The sequence below is a fragment of the Aquarana catesbeiana genome, linkage group LG09 (genome assembly GCF_042186555.1).
Source record: "Aquarana catesbeiana isolate 2022-GZ linkage group LG09, ASM4218655v1, whole genome shotgun sequence".
In the NCBI taxonomy this organism is placed as follows: domain Eukaryota; kingdom Metazoa; phylum Chordata; class Amphibia; order Anura; family Ranidae; genus Aquarana; species Aquarana catesbeiana.
In genome coordinates, this window is record NC_133332.1 from 249,025,506 (window position 1) to 249,042,236 (window position 16,731).

Here is a 16,731-nt window from a genome sequence, read left to right on the forward strand (position 1 = left end):
ATCGCACCCCCGGCCCTTTTTGCCCAAAACGGGTCAAAAATGACCAAAATCGCTCCCCCGGCCCTTTTAGCCCAAAGCGGGTCAAAAATGACCAAAATCGCACCCCGGCCCTTTTAGCCCAAAGCGGGTCAAAAATGACCAAAATCGCTCCCCCGGCCCTTTTACCTCAAAGCGGGTCAAAAATGACCAAAATCGCACCCCCGGCCCTTTTAGCCCAAAGCGGGTCAAAAATGACCAAAATCGCACCCCCGGCCCTTTTAGCCCAAAGCAGGTCAAAAATGACCAAAATCGCACCCCCGGCCCTTTTAGCCGAAAACGGGTCAAAAATGACCAAAATCGCACCCCCGGCCCTTTTAGCCCAAAGCGGGTCAAAAATGACCAAAATCGCACCCCCGGCCCTTTTAGCCCAAAACGGGTTAAAAATGACCAAAAATCGCACTCCCGGCCCTTTTAGCCCGAAACGGGTCAAAAATGACCAAAAATCGCACCCCCGGCCCTTTTAGCCCAAAACGGGTGAAAAATGACCAAAATCGCACCCCCGGCCCTTTTAGCCCAAAGCGGGTCAAAAATGACCAAAATCGCACCCCCGGCCCTTTTAGCCCAAAACGGGTTAAAAATGACCAAAAATCGCACCCCCGGCCCTTTTACCTCAAAGCGGGTCAAAAATGACCAAAATCGCACCCCCGGCCCTTTTAGCCGAAAACGGGTCAAAAATGACCAAAATCGCAGCACCGGCCCTTTTAGCCCAAAACGGGTCAAAAATGACCAAAATCGCACCACCGGCCCTATTAGCCGAAAATGGGTCAAAAATGACCAAAATCGCACCCCCGGCCCTTTTACCCAAAACGGGTCAAAAATGACAAAAATCGCACCCCCGGCCCTTTTAGCCCAAAACGGGTGAAAAATGACCAACATCGCACCCCCGCCCTTTTAGCCCAAAACGGGTGAAAAATGACCAACATCGCACCCCGGCCCTTTTAGCCCAAAGCTTGTCAAAAATGACTAAAATCGCACCCCCGGCCCTTTTAGCCCAAAGCGGGTAAAAAATTACCAAAATCGCACCCCCGGCCCTTTTAGCCGAAAACGGGTCAAAAATTACCAAAATCGCACCCCCGGCCCTTTTAGCCCAAAAAGGGTCAAAAATGACCAAAATCGCTCCCCCGGCCCTTTTAGCCCAAAGCGGGTCAAAAATGACCAAAATCGCACCCCGGCCCTTTTAGCCCAAAGCGGGTCAAAAATGACCAAAATCGCTCCCCCGGCCCTTTTACCTCAAAGCGGGTCAAAAATGACCAAAATCGCACCCCCGGCCCTTTTAGCCCAAAGCAGGTCAAAAATGACCAAAATCGCACCCCTGCCCTTTTAGCCCAAAGCGGGTCAAAAATGACCAAAATCGCACCCCCGGCCCTTTTAGCCAAAAGCGGGTCAAAAATGACCAAAATCGCACCCCCGAACCTTTTAGCCCAAAGCGGGTCAAAAATGACCAATATCGCACCCCCGGCCCTTTTAGCCCAAAGCGGGTCAAGAATGACCAAAATCGCACCCCTGGCCCTTTTAGCCCAAAGCGGGTCAAAAATTACCAAAATCGCATCCCCGGCCCTTTTAGTCAAAAACGGGTAAAAAAATGACCAAAATCGCACCCCTGGCCCTTTCAGCCCAAAATGGGTAAAATATGACCAAAATCGCTCCACCTTCCCTTTTAGCCCAAAATGAGTCCAAAATGTCCAAAATCGCACCCCCGGACCTTTTCGCCAAAAATGGTTCAAAAATTACCAAAATTGCACCCCCGAACCTTTTAGCCCAAAGCAGGTCAAAAATGACCAAAATCGCACCCCCGGCCCTTTTAGCCCAAAGCGGGTCAAAAATGACCTGATTCGCACCGCCGGCCCATTTAGCCCAAAGCGGGTCAAAAATGACCAAAATCGCACCCCCGGCCCTTTTAGCCGAAAACGGGTAAAAAATGACCAAAATCGCAGCACCGGCCCTTTTAGCCCAAAACGGGTCAAAAATGACCAAAATCGCACCACCGGCCCTTTTAGCCCAAAATGGATCAAAAATTACCAAAATCGAACCCCCGGACCTTTTCGCCAAAAATGGGTCAAAAATTACCAAAATCGCACCCCCGAACCTTTTAGCCGAAAATGGGTCAAAAATGACCAAAATCGCACCCCCGGCCCTTTTAGCCCAAAATGGGTAAAAAATGACAAACATCGCACCCCGGCCCTTTTAGCCCAAAGCTTGTCAAAAATGACCAAAATCGCACCCCCGGCCCTTTTAGCCCAAAGCGGGTCAAAAATGACCAAAATCGCACCCCCGGCCCATTTAGCCCAAAGCGGGTCAAAAATGACCAAAATCGCACCCCCGGCCCTTTTAGCCGAAAACGGGTCAAAAATTACCAAAATCGCACCCCCGGCCCTTTTAACCCAAAGCGGGTCAAAAATTACCAAAATCGCATCCCCGGCCCTTTTAGTCGAAAACGGGTAAAAATGACCAAAATCGCACCCCCGGCCCTTTTAGCCCAAAATGGGTAAAATATGACCAAAATCGCTCCACCTTCCCTTTTAGCCCAAAATGGGTCCAAAATGTCCAAAATCGCACCCCCGGACCTTTTCGCCAAAAATGGTTCAAAAATTACCAAAATTGCACCCCAGAACCTTTTAGCCCAAAACGGGTGAAAAATGACCAAAATTGCACCCCCGGCCCTTTTAGCCCAAAGCGGGTCAAAAATGACCAAAATCGCCCCGCCGGCCCTTTTAGCCCAAAGCGGGTCAAAAATGACCAAATTCGCACCGCCAGCCCATTTAGCCCAAAGCGGGTCAAAAATGACCAAAATCGCACCCCCGGCCCTTTTACCCGAAAACGGGTCAAAAATGACCAAAATCGCAGCACCGGCCCTTTTAGCCCAAAACGGGTCAAAAATGACCAAAACCGCACCCCTGGACCTTTTAGCCCAAAACGGGTGAAAAATGACCAAAATCGCACCCCCGGCCCTATTAGCCCAAAACGGGTCAAAAATGACCAAAATCGCACCCCCGGCCCTTTTAGCCCAAAGCGGGTCAAAAATTACCAAAATTGCACCCCTTTAGCCCTGTTAGTCGAAAACGGGTAAAAAATGACCAAAATCGCACCCCCGGCCCTTTTAGCCGAAAACGCGTCAAAAATGACCAAAATCGCACCACCGGCCCTTTTAGCCCAAAATGGGTCAAAAATGACCAAAATCGCACCCCCGAACCTTTTAGCCGAAAATGGGTCAAAAATGACCAAAATCGCACCCCCGGCCCTTTTACCCAAAACGGGTCAAAAATGACAAAAAATCGCACCCCCGGCCCTTTTGGCCCAAAACGGGTGAAAAATGACCAACATCGCACCCCGGCCCTTTTAGCCCAAAGCTTGTCAAAAATGACCAAAATCGCACTCCCGGCCCTTTTAGCCCAAAGCGGGTCAAAAATGACCAAAATCGCACCCCCGGCCCTTTTAGCCCAAAGCGGGTCAAAAATGACCAAAATCGCACCCCCGGCCCTTTTAGCCCAAAGCGGGTCAAAAATGACCAAAATCGCACCCCCGGCCCTTTTAGCCCAAAGCGGGTCAAAAATGACTAAAATCGCACCCCCGGCCCTTTTAGCCGAAAACGGGTCAAAAATGACCAAAATCGCACCCCCGGCCCTTTTAGCCCAAAACGGGTCAAAAATGACCAAAATCGCTCCCCCGGCCCTTTTAGCCCAAAGCGGGTCAAAAATGACCAAAATCGCACCCCGGCCCTTTTAGCCCAAAGCGGGTCAAAAATGACCAAAATCGCTCCCCCGGCCCTTTTACCTCAAAGCGGGTCAAAAATGACCAAAATCGCACCCCCGGCCCTTTTAGCCCAAAGCGGGTCAAAAATGACCAAAATCGCACCCCCGGCCCTTTTAGCCCAAAGCGGGTCAAAAATGACCAAAATCGCACCCCCGGCCCTTTTAGCCCAAAGCGGGTCAAAAATGACCAAAATCGCACCCCCGGCCCTTTTAGCCCAAAGCGGGTCAAGAATGACCAAAATCGCACCCCTGGCCCTTTTAGCCCAAAGCGGGTCAAAAATTACCAAAATCGCATCCCCGGCCCTTTTAGTCAAAAACGCGTAAAAAATGACCAAAATCGCACCCCTGGCCCTTTTAGCCCAAAATGGGTAAAATATGACCAAAATCGCTCCACCTTCCCTTTTAGCCCAAAATGAGTCCAAAATGTCCAAAATCGCACCCCCGGACCTTTTCGCCAAAAATGGTTCAAAAATTACCAAAATTGCACCCCCGAACCTTTTAGCCCAAAACGGGTGAAAAATGACCAAAATCGCACCCCCGGCCCTTTTAGCCCAAAGCGGGTCAAAAATGACCAAAATCGCACCCCCGGCCCTTTTAGCCCAAAGCGGGTCAAAAATGACCTGATTCGCACCGCCGGCCCATTTAGCCCAAAGCGGGTCAAAAATGACCAAAATCGCACCCCCGGCCCTTTTAGCCGAAAACGGGTCAAAAATGACCAAAATCGCAGCACCGGCCCTTTTAGCCCAAAACGGGTCAAAAATGACCAAAATCGCACCACCGGCCCTATTAGCCGAAAATGGGTCAAAAATGACCAAAATCGCACCCCCGGCCCTTTTACCCAAAACGGGTCAAAAATGACAAAAATCGCACCCCCGGCCCTTTTAGCCCAAAACGGGTGAAAAATGACCAACATCGTACCCCGGCCCTTTTAGCCCAAAGCTTGTCAAAAATGACCAAAATCGCACCCCCGGCCCTTTTAGCCCAAAGCGGGTAAAAAATGACCAAAATCGCACCCCCGGCCCTTTTAGCCGAAAACGGGTCAAAAATTACCAAAATCGCACCCCCGGCCCTTTTTGCCCAAAACGGGTCAAAAATGACCAAAATCGCTCCCCCGGCCCTTTTAGCCCAAAGCGGGTCAAAAATGACCAAAATCGCACCCCGGCCCTTTTAGCCCAAAGCGGGTCAAAAATGACCAAAATCGCTCCCCCGGCCCTTTTACCTCAAAGCTGGTCAAAAATGACCAAAATCGCACCCCCGGCCCTTTTAGCCCAAAGCGGGTCAAAAATGACCAAAATCGCACCCCCGGCCCTTTTAGCCCAAAGCGGGTCAAAAATGACCAAAATCGCACCCCCGGCCCTTTTAGCCGAAAACGGGTCAAAAATGACCAAAATCGCACCCCCGGCCCTTTTAGCCCAAAGCGGGTCAAAAATGACCAAAATCGCACCCCCGGCCCTTTTAGCCCAAAACGGGTTAAAAATGACCAAAAATCGCACTCCCGGCCCTTTTAGCCCGAAACGGGTCAAAAATGACCAAAAATCGCACCCCCGGCCCTTTTAGCCCAAAACGGGTGAAAAATGACCAAAATCGCACCCCCGGCCCTTTTAGCCCAAAGCGGGTCGAAAATGACCAAAATCGCACCCCCGGCCCTTTTAGCCCAAAACGGGTTAAAAATGACCAAAAATCGCACCCCCGGCCCTTTTAGCCCGAAACGGGTCAAAAATGACCAAAAATCGCACCCCCGGCCCTTTTAGCCCAAAACGGGTGAAAAATGACCAAAATCGCACCCCCGGCCCTGTTAGCCCAAAACGGGTCAAAAATGACCAAAATCGCACACCCGGCCCTCTTAGCCGAAAATGGGTCAAAAATGACAAAAATCGCTCCCCCGGCCCTTTTACCCCAAAATGGGTCCAAAATGACCAAAATCGCACCCCCGGCCCTTTTAGACCAAAACGGGTCAAAAATGACCAAAATCGCTCCCCCGGCCCTTTTAGCCCAAAGCGGGTCAAAAATGACCAAAATCGCACCCCGGCCCTTTTAGCCCAAAGCGGGTCAAAAATGACCAAAATCGCTCCCCCGGCCCTTTTACCTCAAAGCGGGTCAAAAATGACCAAAATCGCACCCCCGGCCCTTTTAGCCCAAAGCGGGTCAAAAATGACCAAAATCGCACCCCCCGGCCCTTTTAGCCCAAAGCTGGTCAAAAATGACCAAAATCGCACCCCCGGCCCTTTTAGCCCAAAGCGGGTCAAAAATGACCAAAATCGCACCCCCGGCCCTTTTAGCCCAAAGCGGGTCAAGAATGACCAAAATCGCACCCCTGGCCCTTTTAGCCCAAAGCGGGTCAAAAATTACCAAAATCGCATCCCCGGCCCTTTTAGTCAAAAACGCGTAAAAAATGACCAAAATCGCACCCCTGGCCCTTTTAGCCCAAAATGGGTAAAATATGACCAAAATCGCTCCACCTTCCCTTTTAGCCCAAAATGAGTCCAAAATGTCCAAAATCACACCCCCGGACCTTGTCGCCAAAAATGGTTCAAAAATTACCAAAATTGCACCCCCGAACCTTTTAGCCCAAAACGGGTGAAAAATGACCAAAATCGCACCCCCGGCCCTTTTAGCCCAAAGCGGGTCAAAAATGACCAAAATCGCACCCCCGGCCCTTTTAGCCCAAAGCGGGTCAAAAATGACCTGATTCGCACCGCCGGCCCATTTAGCCCAAAGCGGGTCAAAAATGACCAAAATCGCACCCCCGGCCCTTTTAGCCGAAAACGGGTCAAAAATGACCAAAGTCGCAGCACCGGCCCTTTTAGCCCAAAACGGGTCAAAAATGACCAAAATCGCACCACCGGCCCTATTAGCCGAAAATGGGTCAAAAATGACCAAAATCGCACCCCCGGCCCTTTTACCCAAAACGGGTCAAAAATGACAAAAATCGCACCCCCGGCCCTTTTAGCCCAAAACGGGTGAAAAATGACCAACATCGCACCCCGGCCCTTTTAGCCCAAAGCTTGTCAAAAATGACCAAAATCGCACCCCCGGCCCTTTTAGCCCAAAGCGGGTAAAAAATGACCAAAATCGCACCCCCGGCCCTTTTAGCCGAAAACGGGTCAAAAATTACCAAAATCGCACCCCCGGCCCTTTTTGCCCAAAACGGGTCAAAAATGACCAAAATCGCTCCCCCGGCCCTTTTAGCCCAAAGCGGGTCAAAAATGACCAAAATCGCACCCCGGCCCTTTTAGCCCAAAGCGGGTCAAAAATGACCAAAATCGCTCCCCCGGCCCTTTTACCTCAAAGCGGGTCAAAAATGACCAAAATCGCACCCCCGGCCCTTTTAGCCCAAAGCGGGTCAAAAATGACCAAAATCGCACCCCCGGCCCTTTTAGCCCAAAGCGGGTCAAAAATGACCAAAATCGCACCCCCGGCCCTTTTAGCCGAAAACGGGTCAAAAATGACCAAAATCGCACCCCCGGCCCTTTTAGCCCAAAGCGGGTCAAAAATGACCAAAATCGCACCCCCGGCCCTTTTAGCCCAAAACGGGTTAAAAATGACCAAAAATCGCACTCCCGGCCCTTTTAGAACGAAACGGGTCAAAAATGACCAAAAATCGCACCCCCGGCCCTTTTAGCCCAAAACGGGTGAAAAATGACCAAAATCGCACCCCTGGCCCTTTTAGCCCAAAGCGGGTCAAAAATGACCAAAATCGCACCCCCGGCCCTTTTAGCCCAAAACGGGTTAAAAATGACCAAAAATCGCACCCCCGGCCCTTTTAGCCCGAAACGGGTCAAAAATGACCAAAAATCGCACCCCCGGCCCTTTTAGCCCAAAACGGGTGAAAAATGACCAAAATCGCACCCCCGGCCCTGTTAGCCCAAAACGGGTCAAAAATGACCAAAATCGCACACCCGGCCCTCTTAGCCGAAAATGGGTCAAAAATGACAAAAATCGCTCCCCCGGCCCTTTTACCCCAAAATGGGTCCAAAATGACCAAAATCGCACCCCCGGCCCTTTTAGCTGAAAATGGGTCCAAAATGACCAAAATCGCACCCCCGGCCCTTTTAGCCAAAATGGGTCAAAAATGACCAAAATCGCACCCCCGGATCTTTTCGCCAAAAATGGGTCAAAAATGACCAAAATCGCACCCCCGGCCCTTTTAGCCCAAAGCGGGTCAAAAATGACGAAAATCGCACCCCCGGCCCTTTTAGCCCAAAGCGGGTCAAAAATGACCAAAATCGCACCCCCGGCCCTTTTAGCCCAAAGCGGGTCAAAAATGACCAAAATCGCACCCCTGGCCCTTTTAGCCCAAAGCGGGTCAAAAATTACCAAAATCGCATCCCCGGCCCTTTTAGTCGAAAACGGGTAAAAAATGACCAAAATCGCACCCCCGGCCCTTTTAGCCCAAAATGGGTAAAATATGACCAAAATCGCTCCACCTTCCCTTTTAGCCCAAAATGGGTCCAAAATGTCCAAAATCGCACCCCCGGACCTTTTCGCCAAAAACGGGTGAAGAATGACCAAAATCGCATCCCCGGCCCTTTTAGCCCAAAACGGGTGAAGAATTACCAAAATCGCACCCCCGGCCCTGTTAGCCCAAAACGGGTCAAAAATGACCAAAATCGCACACCCGGCCCTCTTAGCCGAAAATGGGTCAAAAATGACCAAAATCGCTCCCCCGGCCCTTTTACCCCAAAATGGGTCCAAAATGACCAAAATCGATCCCCCGGCCCTTTTACCTCAAAGCGGGTCAAAAATGAACAAAATCGCACCCCCGGCCCGTTTAGCCCAAAATGGGTCCAAAAATGACGAAAATCGCACCCCCGGACCTTTTCGCCAAAAATGGGTCAAAAAAGACCAAAATCGCACCCCCGGACCTTTTCGCCAAAAATGGGTCAAAAATGACCAAAATCGCACCACCGAACCTTTTACCCAAAACGGGTGAAAAATGACCAAAACCGCACCCCCAGCCCTTTTAGCCCAAAGCGGGTCAAAAATGACCAAAATCGCACCCCGGCCCTTTTAGCCCAAAGCTTGTCAAAAATGACCAAAATCGCACCCCGGCCCTTTTAGCCCAAAGCTTGTCAAAAATGACCAAAATCGCACCCCCGGCCCTTTTAGCCCAAAACGGGTGAAAAATGACCAAAACTGCACCCCCAGCCCTTTTAGCCCAAAGCGGGTCAAAAATGACCAAAATCGCACCCCGGCCCTTTTAGCCCAAAGCTTGTCAAAAATGACCAAAATCGCACCCCGGCCCTTTTAGCCCAAAGCTTGTCAAAAATGACCAAAATCGCACCCCCGGCCCTTTTAGCCCAAAGCAGGTCAAAAATGACCAAAATCGCACCCCGGCCCTTTTAGCCCAAAGCGGGTCAAAAATGACCAAAATCGATCCCCCGGCCCTTTTACCTCAAAGCGGGTCAAAAATGACCAAAATCGCACCCCCGGCCCGTTTAGCCCAAAGCGGGTCAAAAATGACCAAAATCGCACCCCCGGCCCTTTTAGCCCAAAGCGGGTCAAAAATGACCAAAATCGCACCCCCGGCCCTTTTAGCCCAAAGCGGGTCAAAAATGACCAAAATCGCACCCCTGGCCCTTTTAGCCCAAAGCGGGTCAAAAATTACCAAAATCGCATCCCCGGCCCTTTTAGTCGAAAACGGGTAAAAAATGACCTAAATCGCACCCCTGGCCCTTTTAGCCCAAAATGGGTAAAATATGACCAAAATCGCTCCACCTTCCCTTTTAGCCCAAAATGGGTCCAAAATGTCCAAAATCGCACCCCCGGACCTTTTCGCCAAAAAGGGGTGAAGAATGACCAAAATCGCACCCCCGGCCCTTTTAGCCCAAAACGTGTGAAGAATGACCAAAATCGCACCCCCGGCCCTTTTAGCCCAAAATGGGTAAAATATGGCCAAAATCGCTCCACCTTCCCTTTTAGCCCAAAATGGGTCCAAAATGACCAAAATCGCACCCCCGAACCTTTTCGCCAAAAATGGTTCAAAAATTACCAAAATTGCACCCCCGAACCTTTTAGCCCAAAACGGGTCAAAAATGACCAAAAATCGCACCCCCGGCCCTTTTAGCCCAAAGCTTGTGAAAAATGACCAAAATCGCACCCCCGGCCCTTTTAGCCCAAAGCGGGTCAAAAATGACCAAAATCGCACCCCCGGCCCTTTTAGCCCAAAGCGGGTCAAAAATGACCAAAAATCGGACCCCCGGCCCTTTTAGCCCAAAACGGATCAAAAATGACCAAAATCGCACCCCCGGCCCTTTTAGCCCAAAACGGGTGAAAAATGACCAAAATCGCACCCCCGGCCCTTTTAGCCAAAAAATGCTCCAAAATAACAAAAATCGCACTCCTGGCCCTTTTAGCCGAAAACGGATAAAAAATGACCAAAATGGCACCCCCCGGATCTTTTAGCCCAAAACGGGTGAAAAATGACCAAAATCGAACCCCCGGACCTTTTAGCCCAAAACGGGTCAAAAATGACCAAAATCGCATCCCCGGCCCTTTTAGCCCAAAACGGGTGAAAAATGACCAAAATCGCACCCCCGGCCCTTTTAGCCCAAAACGGGTCAAAAATGACCAAAATCGCATCCCCGGCCCTTTTAGCCCAAAGCGGGTCAAAAATGACCAAAATCACACCCCCGGCCCTTTTAGCCCAAAGCGAGTCAAAAATGACCAAAATCGCACCCCCGGCCCTTTTAGCCCAAAGCGGGTCAAAAATGACCAAAAATCGGACCCCCGGCCCTTTTAGCCCAAAACGGGTCAAAAATGACCAAAATCGCACCCCCGGCCCTGTAAGCCCAAAACGGGTCAAAAATGACCAAAATCGCACACCCGGGCTTTTAGTAGAAAATGGGTCAAAAATGACCAAAATCGCTCCCCCGGCCCTTTTACCCCAAAATGGGTCCAAAAAGACCAAAATCGCACCCCCCGGACCTTTTCGCCAAAAATGGGTCAAAAATGACCAAAATCGCACCCCCCGGACCTTTTCGCCAAAAATGGGTCAAAAATGACCAAAATCGCACCCCCCGGACCTTTTCGCCAAAAATGGGTCAAAAAATGACCAAAATTGCACCCCCGGCCCTTTTAGCCCAAAGCGGGTCAAAAATGACCAAAATCGCACCCCCGGCCGTTTTAGCCAAAAATGGGTCAAAAATGACCAAAATCGCACCCCCGGCCCTTTTAACCCAAAACGGGTCAAAAATTACCATAATCGCACCCCCGGCCCTTTTAGCCCAAAACGGGTGAAAAATGACCAAAATCGCACCCCCGTCCCTTTTAGCCCAAAACGGGTGAAAAATGACCAAAATCGCGCCCCCGGCCCTTTTTGCCCAAAGCGGGTCAAAAATGACCAAAATCGCTCCCCCGGCCCTTTTAGCCCAAAGCGGGTCAAAAATGACCAAAATCGCTCCCCCGGCCCTTTTAGCCCAAAGCGGGTCAAAAATGACCAAAATCGCACCCCCAGCCCTTTTAGCCCAAAGCGGGTCAAAAATGACCAAAATCGCACCCCCGGCCCTTTTAGCCCAAAACGGGTCAAAAATGACCAAAATCGCACCCCCGGCCCTTTTAGCCCAAAACGGGTAAAAAATGACCAAAATCGCACACCCGGCCCTCTTAGCCAAAAATGGGTCAGAAATGACCAAAATCGCTCCCCCTGCCCTTTTACCCCAAAATAGGTCCAAAATGACCAAAATCGCACCCCCGGCCCTTTTAGCTGAAAATGGGTCCAAAATGACCAAAATCGCACCCCCGGCCCTTTTAGCCAAAATGGGTCCAAAAATGACGAAAATCGCACCCCCCGGACCTTTTCGCCAAAAATGGGTCAAAAATGACCAAAATCGCACCCCCGGAACTTTTCGCCAAAAATGGGTCAAAAATGACAAAAAATCGCACCACCGAACCTTTTACCCAAAACGGGTGAAAAATGACCAAAACCGCACCCCCAGCCCTTTTAGCCCAAAGCTTGTCAAAAATGACCAAAATCGCACCCCCGGCCCTTTTAGCCCAAAGCGGGTCAAAAATTACCAAAATCGCACCCCCGGCCCTTTTAGCCCAAAACGGGTCAAAAATGACGAAAATCGCACCCCCGGACCTTTTCGCCAAAAATGGGTCAAAAATGACCAAAATCGCACCCCCGGACCTTTTCGCCAAAAATGGGTCAAAAATGACCAAAATCGCACCCCCGGACCTTTTCGCCAAAAATGGGTCAAAAATGACCAAAATCGCACCACTGAACCTTTTACCCAAAACGGGTGAAAAATGACCAAAACCGCACCCCCAGCCCTTTTAGCCCAAAGCTTGTCAAAAATGACCAAAATCGCACCCCCGGCCCTTTTAGCCCAAAGCGGGTCAAAAATTACCAAAATCGCACCCCCGGCCCTTTTAGCCCAAAACGGGTCAAAAATGACCAAAATCGCACCCCGGCCCTTTTAGCCCAAAGCTTGTCAAAAATGACCAAAATCGCACCCCCGGCCCTTTTAGCCCAAAGCGGGTCAAAAATGACCAAATTCGCTCCCCCGGCCCTTTTAGCCCAAAGCGGGTCAAAAATGACCAAAATCGCACCCCCGGCCCTTTTAGCCCAAAGCGGGTCAAAAATGACCAAAATCGCACCCCGGCCCTTTTAGCCCAAAGCGGGTCAAAAATGACCAAAATCGCTCCCCCGGCCCTTTTACCTCAAAGCGGGTCAAAAATGACCAAAATCGCACCCCCGGCCCGTTTAGCCCAAAGCGGGTCAAAAATGACCAAAATCGCACCCCCGGCCCTTTTAGCCCAAAGCGGGTCAAAAATGACCAAAATCGCACCCCCGGCCCTTTTAGCCCAAAGCGGGTCAAAAATGACCAAAATCGCACCCCCGGCCCTTTTAGCCCAAAGCGGGTCAAAAATGACCAAAATCGCACCCCTGGCCCTTTTAGCCCAAAGCGGGTCAAAAATTACCAAAATCGCATCCCCGGCCCTTTTAGTCGAAAACGGGTAAAAAATGACCAAAATCGCACCCCCGGCCCTTTTAGCCCAAAATGGGTAAAATATGACCAAAATCGCTCCACCTTCCCTTTTAGCCCAAAATGGGTCCAAAATGTCCAAAATCGCACCCCCGGACCTTTTCGCCAAAAATGGTTCAAAAATTACCAAAATTGCACCCCAGAACCTTTTAGCCCAAAACGGGTGAAAAATGACCAAAATTGCACCCCCGGCCCTTTTAGCCCAAAGCGGGTCAAAAATTACCAAAATCGCACCCCCGGCCCTTTTAGCCCAAAACGGGTCAAAAATGACGAAAATCGCACCCCCGGACCTTTTCGCCAAAAATGGGTCAAAAATGACCAAAATCGCACCCCCGGACCTTTTCGCCAAAAATGGGTCAAAAATGACCAAAATCGCACCCCCGGACCTTTTCGCCAAAAATGGGTCAAAAATGACCAAAATCGCACCACTGAACCTTTTACCCAAAACGGGTGAAAAATGACCAAAACCGCACCCCCAGCCCTTTTAGCCCAAAGCTTGTCAAAAATGACCAAAATCGCACCCCCGGCCCTTTTAGCCCAAAGCGGGTCAAAAATTACCAAAATCGCACCCCCGGCCCTTTTAGCCCAAAACGGGTCAAAAATGACCAAAATCGCACCCCGGCCCTTTTAGCCCAAAGCTTGTCAAAAATGACCAAAATCGCACCCCCGGCCCTTTTAGCCCAAAGCGGGTCAAAAATGACCAAATTCGCTCCCCCGGCCCTTTTAGCCCAAAGCGGGTCAAAAATGACCAAAATCGCACCCCCGGCCCTTTTAGCCCAAAGCGGGTCAAAAATGACCAAAATCGCACCCCGGCCCTTTTAGCCCAAAGCGGGTCAAAAATGACCAAAATCGCTCCCCCGGCCCTTTTACCTCAAAGCGGGTCAAAAATGACCAAAATCGCACCCCCGGCCCGTTTAGCCCAAAGCGGGTCAAAAATGACCAAAATCGCACCCCCGGCCCTTTTAGCCCAAAGCGGGTCAAAAATGACCAAAATCGCACCCCCGGCCCTTTTAGCCCAAAGCGGGTCAAAAATGACCAAAATCGCACCCCCGGCCCTTTTAGCCCAAAGCGGGTCAAAAATGACCAAAATCGCACCCCTGGCCCTTTTAGCCCAAAGCGGGTCAAAAATTACCAAAATCGCATCCCCGGCCCTTTTAGTCGAAAACGGGTAAAAAATGACCAAAATCGCACCCCCGGCCCTTTTAGCCCAAAATGGGTAAAATATGACCAAAATCGCTCCACCTTCCCTTTTAGCCCAAAATGGGTCCAAAATGTCCAAAATCGCACCCCCGGACCTTTTCGCCAAAAATGGTTCAAAAATTACCAAAATTGCACCCCAGAACCTTTTAGCCCAAAACGGGTGAAAAATGACCAAAATTGCACCCCCGGCCCTTTTAGCCCAAAGCGGGTCAAAAATGACCAAAATCGCCCCGCCGGCCCTTTTAGCCCAAAGCGGGTCAAAAATGACCAAATTCGCACCGCCAGCCCATTTAGCCCAAAGCGGGTCAAAAATGACCAAAATCGCACCCCCGGCCCTTTTACCCGAAAACGGGTCAAAAATGACCAAAATCGCAGCACCGGCCCTTTTAGCCCAAAACGGGTCAAAAATGACCAAAATCGCACCCCTGGCCCTTTTAGCCCAAAACGGGTGAAAAATGACCAAAATCGCACCCCTTTAGCCCTGTTAGTCGAAAACGGGTAAAAAAATGACCAAAATCGCACCCCCGGCCCTTTTAGCCGAAAACGGGTCAAAAATGACCAAAATCGCACCCCCCCGGCCCTTTTACCCGAAAACGGGTCAAAAATGACCAAAATCGCAGCACCGGCCCTATTAGCCCAAAACGGGTCAAAAATGACCAAAATCGCACCCCCGGCCCTTTTAGCCCAAAGCGGGTCAAAAATTACCAAAATCGCACCCCTTTAGCCCTGTTAGTCGAAAACGGGTAAAAAATGACCAAAATCGCACCCCCGGCCCTTTTAGCCGAAAACGGGTCAAAAATGACCAAAATCGCACCACCGGCCCTTTTAGCCCAAAATGGGTCAAAAATTACCAAAATCGCACCCCCGAACCTTTTAGCCGAAAATGGGTAAAAAATGACCAAAATCGCACCCCCGGCCCTTTTACCCAAAACGGGTCAAAAATGACAAAAATCGCACCCCCGGCCCTTTTAGCCCAAAACGGGTGAAAAATGACCAAAATCGCACCCCCGGCCCTTTTAGCCCAAAACGGGTGAAAAATGACCAACATCGCACCCCGGACCTTTTAGCCCAAAGCTTGTCAAAAATGACCAAAATCGCACCCCGGCCCTTTTAGCCCAAAGCGGGTCAAAAATGACCAAAATCGCTCCCCCGGCCCTTTTACCTCAAAGCGGGTCAAAAATGACCAAAATCGCACCCCCGGCCCGTTTAGCCCAAAGCGGGTCAAAAATGACCAAAATCGCACCCCCGGCCCTTTTAGCCCAAAGCGGGTCAAAAATGACCAAAATCGCACCCCTGGCCCTTTTAGCCCAAAGCGGGTCAAAAATTACCAAAATCGCATCCCCGGCCCTTTTAGTTGAAAACGGGTAAAAAATGACCAAAATCGCACCCCCGGCCCTTTTAGCCCAAAATGGGTAAAATATGACCAAAATCGCTCCACCTTCCCTTTTAGCCCAAAATGGGTCCAAAATGTCCAAAATCGCACCCCCGGACCTTTTCGCCAAAAATGGTTCAAAAATTACCAAAATTGCACCCCAGAACCTTTTAGGCCAAAACGGGTGAAAAATGACCAAAATTGCACCCCCGGCCCTTTTAGCCCAAAGCGGGTCAAAAATGACCAAAATCGCCGCGCCGGCCCTTTTAGCCCAAAGCGGGTCAAAAATGACCAAATTCGCACCGCCAGCCCATTTAGCCCAAAGCGGGTCAAAAATGACCAAAATCGCACCCTCGGCCCTTTTACCCGAAAACGGGTCAAAAATGACCAAAATCGCAGCACCGGCCCTTTTAGCCCAAAACGGGTCAAAAATGACCAAAATCGCACCCCTGGACCTTTTAGCCCAAAACGGGTGAAAAATGACCAAAATCGCACCCCCGGCCCTATTAGCCCAAAACGGGTCAAAAATGACCAAATTCGCACCCCCGGCCATTTTAGCCCAAAGCGGGTCAAAAATTACCAAAATTGCACCCCCGAACCTTTTAGCCGAAAATGGGTCAAAAATTACCAAAATCGCACCCCCGGCCCTTTTACCCAAAACGGGTCAAAAATGACAAAAAATCGCACCCCCGGCCCTTTTAGCCCAAAACGGGTGAAAAATGACCAACATCGCACCCCGGCCCTTTTAGCCCAAAGCTTGTCAAAAATGACCAAAATCGCACCCCCGGCCCTTTTAGCCCAAAGCGGGTCAAAAATGACCAAAATCGCACCCCCGGCCCTTTTAGCCCAAAGCGGGTCAAAAATGACCAAAATCGCACCCCCGGCCCTTTTAGCCGAAAACTTGTCAAAAATTACCAAAATCGCACCCCCGGCCCTTTTAGCCCAAAACGGGTCAAAAATGACCAAAATCGCTCCCCCGGCCCTTTTAGCCCAAAGCGGGTCAAAAATGACCAAAATCGCACCCCGGCCCTTTTAGCCCAAAGCGGGTCAAAAATGACCAAAATCGCTCCCCCGGCCCTTTTACCTCAAAGCGGGTCAAAAATGACAAAAATCGCACCCCCGGCCCTTTTAGCCCAAAGCGGGTCAAAAATGACCAAAAACGCACCCCGGCCCTTTTAGCCCAAAGCGGGTCAAAAATGACCAAAATCGCACCCCTGGCCCTTTTAGCCCAAAACGGGTGAAAAATGACCAAAATCGCACCCCTTTAGCCCTGTTAGTCGAAAACGGGTAAAAAATGACCAAAATCGCACCCCTGGCCCTTTTAGCCGAAAACGGGTCAAAAATGACCAAAATCGCACCCCCGGCCCTTTTACCCGAAAAC